Here is a 6,269-nt window from a genome sequence, read left to right as displayed (position 1 = left end):
AGCGAGGGAGGTGTTTGATAAGATTTTTAGTACAAAGAAGAAGCCCACTAGTACGATGATGAGACTACAGGACTTGTTCCATCGCAATATCTACCCTACGGAATAGTTTACTAGACATACAGAAGAAAAACATCAAATGACTATCCAGAAAAATACATAATAACCTCATTAATCACCAAATCTGAAGATACATGTACCAATGTGGGTTGGAACATACTAGTGATGGCAAACATCCTATCATCAGACTAAATGAAATGTCATATGCATCATTGTACACATCAGGAATTATGTTCTATGGATATTGGGAGTAATTGGCCCAATTGGAAATAGAAACAAGAATCCATGTCCTGGTGTCTTCCTTGTACTTCTGAATACACCAATATAAGACAAATCATTCAGAATGCTTCTTGGGACAAGGCTGCAATTTCATCAATGAATTTAGTTGGGAGGCATGCTACCCGACCCATTTTTGAATCTAGAGTAATATGTGGAGCTAGAGACAGAGAAGCCTTCCGATCATCCAAAACCAGGAAGATTATTCCCGGACCTTGCGCATAACATTCTATGCCACAAATGACCAGGAGCAGAACCGCTAGGTGGCCTCAAGTGTTGTGAACCTACAATAACATAGTCAGTCTCAAGCCATTCGCTAAACATCCAATGTTGCAGGTCAGGAGAAATACCTTTGTTGTTTCCATGGCTGTTAAGGGCCTGAAATATTCTAGTGCAAAATTTGGTGCACAAGGAGGAAGCTGATGAAATATGTCTTGACATTCTGGTGCATGAGGAGGATCTCTAGGATGTAATCCTTCACCTGATAGTCCAATAGGAGGACGACGAGCATGGAAGTCGTGACCTAGTAGTCCAGGAGGAGGATACAAACAATATGAGCCTTGATCTGCTAGAACGAGAGGACGCCGAAAATATATATAGGCCATCATCTACTGGTGCATGAGGAGGATGGACATGGTATGATTGTTGATCTGAAGAGATGGATGATGTCCATGAGCAGCAAGTACTAGAGTGCATGTGGACTAATAGATAATACAAGCTTACCGCATATCACTTTTTGTGATTCCACATGAGTGCCCTAGATTTCGTGTATTTTCTCAATACTTACCTCTCCCTTGCTTTTGTTTACTGGTGATTTTCGGTCCCGTACAACAAAACCGATTAATGAGTCTTGGTTTGTATCTATTGTTGACGCATCTTTCCAGAAACCATATTTTGCAAGGACTATTATTATGTCCTTGTGTCTAGGACATATATAAATATATGAATCATCTTTTGTTGTTGCTAAACCAATTCTTTTGTTCACTTTTAACATCTTTGCAACCTGCATCAGTGTCATAAATAGCTTAAACATACTATTCGGAATAGCCATACCTTCTAAAGACTATAAATGAAAAATCAAGTGTCAATCTTACCTGCTTCATTCCCTCTAAGCCATTTTTCGAACAATAAACATTCAACAATAGGGAAATCACCTAATACGATATTGGTTGCAAGTAAAAATCAGTTCATGCTTATATCTATGATGTTTCTGTAACTACTAAAACTTATGATGAAAGCAAACTGACGCTACAAAAGACATAGTTATCTAGGTATATCAAATACAATTTCAAACTCACTTCAGCACAAAAGTAAATAATCCTAAAGGGGCAGATGTCAAATCATAAGAACAAGGATGAATGTTCTATAATGTAGGAAAGTGATCTTACCATTATTGAACAGTTTTGAGAGTGACGAAGATCCTTAAGGTGATTTTTAAAATCCCCCCCATTTCACTCTTCAATTGATCTCTATTGTTTTCAGACAAACAATATCTTGAATTTTTCCCCACTGGAAAGAGTACACATGGAATTCCTATAATCAGAAACAATTAACATGATCCGAACGTCCACCATTCAAAACAACTAAATCTTTGTTTCTCAATCTAAAATATTTGATCCTACTTTATGATTGTAGTGGAAAATAAGTAAATGTATTATGTACATCACATTGTCATTAAATCTGGTCAATCCAAGACATGCATGTGTTGTCGTACAAAGACAAATTATATTAATTCTAACTTGAAAAAAGCAATCAATTATGCTTCAGACCATCAGTAAGAAAGTGATAAAAATGTGATCTTGTATGTAGGCAAAGATATTTTTAGGTGGGTAAAGGTCTTATCAAATGAGGTCTTGCGTGTAGGTCCGAGTTATGTGGTCTAGAGGTACCTCATCTGAGAGTGCAGAATTCTGCTCTACTGATGAAGTTCCGAACAAAAAGAACATCCCTTGGATGAACTTCATCTTGCAAGCTCATTACTCTAACATGTCTGCCCCACAACACTTTGGTTGGCATTGCTCCTTTTGGTCGAGAGATTGTATGTCTCCAGGGAACAAATTTTAGTCTTTGGCTAAATGTGATTTTAGGGGATGTGACACTGTTTGGTTTTGTTAGGACACATGGTCTGATCATCCTATGCAATCTCAATCAACCCAACTGCATTATTTTACTATTGACGAGGAGAAGACCATTCAGAAGGCCTTAACCTGTGAATCTATATATGATATGTTTCGTCCCTATCATCCATGGCTTATGCCAAATGCAATAACCTTGTCATTATTCTTGATAAATTAAGCTATTTTGATGATGATGGCTCCTAGAAATTCACTATGGGCAAGGTTCCTTTTTTACTGTAATTTTTTTTACAAGACTATAAACAATCATGATCCTTCTCCCATCCCTATGTCATGAAGATGGAAGCCATATTGTGAACATAAACATAGGCTCTTTTCTGGCTTTTACTTGACACGATCTATAACAGAGATATTCTAAGGAAGGACTGCAACACGCTTACATTTATATGTGACTTTAGCCAAAACTTTTGGTGGATGTTGAACCAAGAGTGGAATTTAGCCATGCAAGTCATGTCTATGTTAGAAGAAAGTAAAACGAGGAACAAGAACAAAGGCTTCTTTGGGACGGTTTCTTGTATGCTAGAGCTAATGGAATCACAATAGCATGATCATATTTGATGGTAACACACCTACCATTCATGAATGTTTTAGCATATTCAAATAATACTTTGCTAATGATACATATAGAGCAAAACCTACACTCAAAGAGGAAATGCAAGAGTGCTTACATAATTTATAAGGTAGTTCTGGCTACCCTCCCTCCATTGTACATTTTCCACCAAAATAATTTCTAGAAGCGTAGTAGGATCTTTCCACTATTTCCCTCTGAAAAATGATACAAGGAATATTTGAGCAGGAAAAGGAAAATAGAATTGAACAAAAGTCCACATATACATACGGAAATATGCACTATTTGATGACCAGTACAAAAAATCTTTAATATATATGCAAGCTCATGTTACATACAAAAAGAAAGGAATCATATGTAGTGGAGATGTTGGAACACTGAAATGTTGCAGTCCCGAAATAATTAAAATGCTAATACCCTCTATAATTCATAAAATAGACAAAATACCCGTTTTGTTGGAGTTTGACATGTTTGGACCTCATTGGCCCCTCGCTATCAAAGTCTTTTTGGACAATATGCCCCACTAATTAGTACCAATAGAAAATGTATGTGCTTTCCCTGTACAATTATGAAAAGTGGGGCCGAAAGGACCAAGATCATTTCACGTCCTACACTTCAACTTCAAGGCTTCTACACCTATTATGTAAGGAAATGGAGATATGACTGAATTGAGTAGTAAAACAGTTACATAACTTAGAAACACGGTGAAAACTTCTACCAATCAATAACCTAGTAAGGATATATGTTGGGTTGAGTGCATGTGTGGGGTGTGTGTATGGGTTTGGCCCAAGGACCCACCCTTTCGTATATCTACTCATACATGTAGTTTATAGCTAGAGAGCAAGAGAGTGTAACAAATTTCCCCGCAAGAAACAATATGGTATGGTTCCTGTAAAAAAGACATGGTATGACACCTAGGTTACAACTAAAGCCATTGCTAGCGATGAGAGGAAAGCTGGTGCTTGTAGTCGTAGTTGTGGGTGAAGAGAGGTTTTGGTGCTAGTGGAGCTTCTGGAGTGAGGGGGAAATTTCATGGGAGAAGCTGCAGCAGAGGCATAGCCTTTAGTAGAGAGGAACTGGTATGGAGCAGGGGACAACCTCTGGTGGTGGTGGACTAGAGCAGAGAGAATAGGTGCTTGTGGCCAGGAGTGCGTGGCATCTCAGATAATCGGCATTGAATCTTTTGGCGTGCAACCACGAACCGGGCCCCCTCCTCATGGCTCGTGCATGTAGGTGGGGTGCTGGCAGTAGCAGCAAGAGGCTGATATGTGGCTGGCTAGCTGCTCGAAATAAAAGATGACAGTCGATAGTGCGTGCGAGTAAAAGGACCTGCAGGTCTGCCGTGTTGGTTTGTGGTGGTGAAAGGAGAGATGGGTGAGGTATGCACTATAGCAAAGAAGTAGAGAAGAGTTGTGTTGCCCGAATCTGTTTTTGGGCTGCTAATGCAGCTGTCTTACAGTGGAGTGAAGGAGAAGTTTTTTTGCTGGTTGCTGAAAGAAGGCAAATGAGAACTTCTCGTAGGAGGGGTGGCTGGTGTTTGAGGTAGGGAGGAGCGTGATGGATTTATAGCCTTCGTGTGCTAGTTGCATTGAACCTGGTTGTTAATTGTTCTTGCTGAAGTAAGATAAAAGAGAATATCTGGTAGGGAAGAAGAGAGGAGGCATAGTTCCTTCCTCTTGGTGCTGAGACTGGACAATGGGGGAAATACAAAAATAGAGAAGCTAATTCAAAATCCTAAGAGAACTCATAGAATCTCCAACCATAGCCCTATAATAGGGTGTAAAAAACAGTTGGAGTAAAATTGAAGGCACCAAAAAGTGAATTTAGGGCACCAGAAAATGTTCATCTGCAACAACAACCTAAAATTGGTGCCCTAAAATACACCTTGGCTGTCGTCTCGTGGGTGTCCTATTTTAGGGAAGTTTTTGGAGCAGTGTTTCTGGCACAAAGTGATATAAAATAACCATTTTATTGAGGTCCTGCATGGTCCCCTGTTTGGAGCAAATTTTGCGGCTGCAGCTCAAGTGTTGTATATTTGTAGCATATGGCCGCTTGCTGCCGCCGTTGTAGGGTAAGGCTTTGCCGGAAGTGTCGTAGAAAGGTTTGTTCCTCTACGCGTACTATCCTGTGTGCTACCTGGCAAGGAGGCTGTCGGAGGTGTTGAGGAGCCTCTATGTAGGAGGAATTGAGTGTGTTTTCGCTGGAATCAACGATTCCATTGCGGTGGAGGTACTAGGAGGAGATGAAGGAGACGGACTGCGAGGCTTGCAAGCCTCACCTCATGGAAGGGGTCCATGGTGAGTGTGACGGAGATGTGCTAGCATATATTCCTTCCATGGTCGTGCCCCGTGGCATGGCAGCACCGGTTCTATTACATCAGGCCGCCGTCATCTCGCTAAGATCACTCCGAGTGGTTGTGCCCTATCAAGAAGGAGGAGGTTATAGGCCGCCATCGCGTCTGTCGCACGAGCCTCTTGCCACGGAGATCAAGCTGGATAGAACCAACGACGAGGTGGACTGGTGGCATTCATTAATGGTTTTTAAATTTCATGATCTACTTTTGATCTGTGATTGAAGATTTTAAAATTCAATTAAAAGTTCACGATTGGCTCTAGATCCATCCTACATGTGCTTGAGTAAGCATGATGCGGAGTGTTTTATTCTCCAGATATAATAGTTGATTAGGTTCCGTCTCACAGTGCTTGTTCTGTCGCTGGAGGATATTGAAAAGAGGGAGGGGTCCCTAGAGAATGATGAGCCAGTCTCTCGCACGTGGGGTCAATGGTGTTCGATTTATGAGTTATGAATTATCTCTTCAAAAACAAAGAAACACTACTAGGAAAAGGGCTATAGATAGGATTGATACTAATGGCGCACCTGGTAAGCAGTGCGCCACTACTATATACTAATGGCGCACCGGTCAGAGGTGCGCCATTAGTGTGGAAGACACTAATGGCGCACCAGGCACACAGTGCGCCACTAGTATTGATTTTTTTTTCATTTTTCCATACACTCTAATGGCGCATGATGCCAAAGTCCGCCATTACTAGTTCTACCAAGTAATGGCGCACCTTGTAAGCAGTGTGCCATTAGTATATAATTTTTTTTTACTTTTTTGCAAAACTGCTAATGGCGCACCGTGTATATTTTCATGGACACTTTTTGATCTCGATCTCGATCCCAGCCGCACCCTCCCCCGCTAGCTCCACCGCCGCCGACGACCCACCGCAACC

General features: G+C 40.9%; 1 pseudogene; it reads right to left on the bottom strand.

Moving 5' to 3' along the window:
* Nucleotides 1-438: 438 nt before the first annotated feature.
* The window catches only part of LOC119320689, a 91,081-nt pseudogene continuing 85,250 nt past the window's right edge, over nt 439-6,269 (bottom strand).

Source organism: Triticum dicoccoides, chromosome 6B (assembly GCF_002162155.2).
Source record: "Triticum dicoccoides isolate Atlit2015 ecotype Zavitan chromosome 6B, WEW_v2.0, whole genome shotgun sequence".
NCBI classification, from domain to species: domain Eukaryota; kingdom Viridiplantae; phylum Streptophyta; class Magnoliopsida; order Poales; family Poaceae; genus Triticum; species Triticum dicoccoides.
The sequence above is the reverse complement of the archived record's forward strand: the minus strand, read 5'-3'. Positions and strand labels throughout refer to the sequence as shown.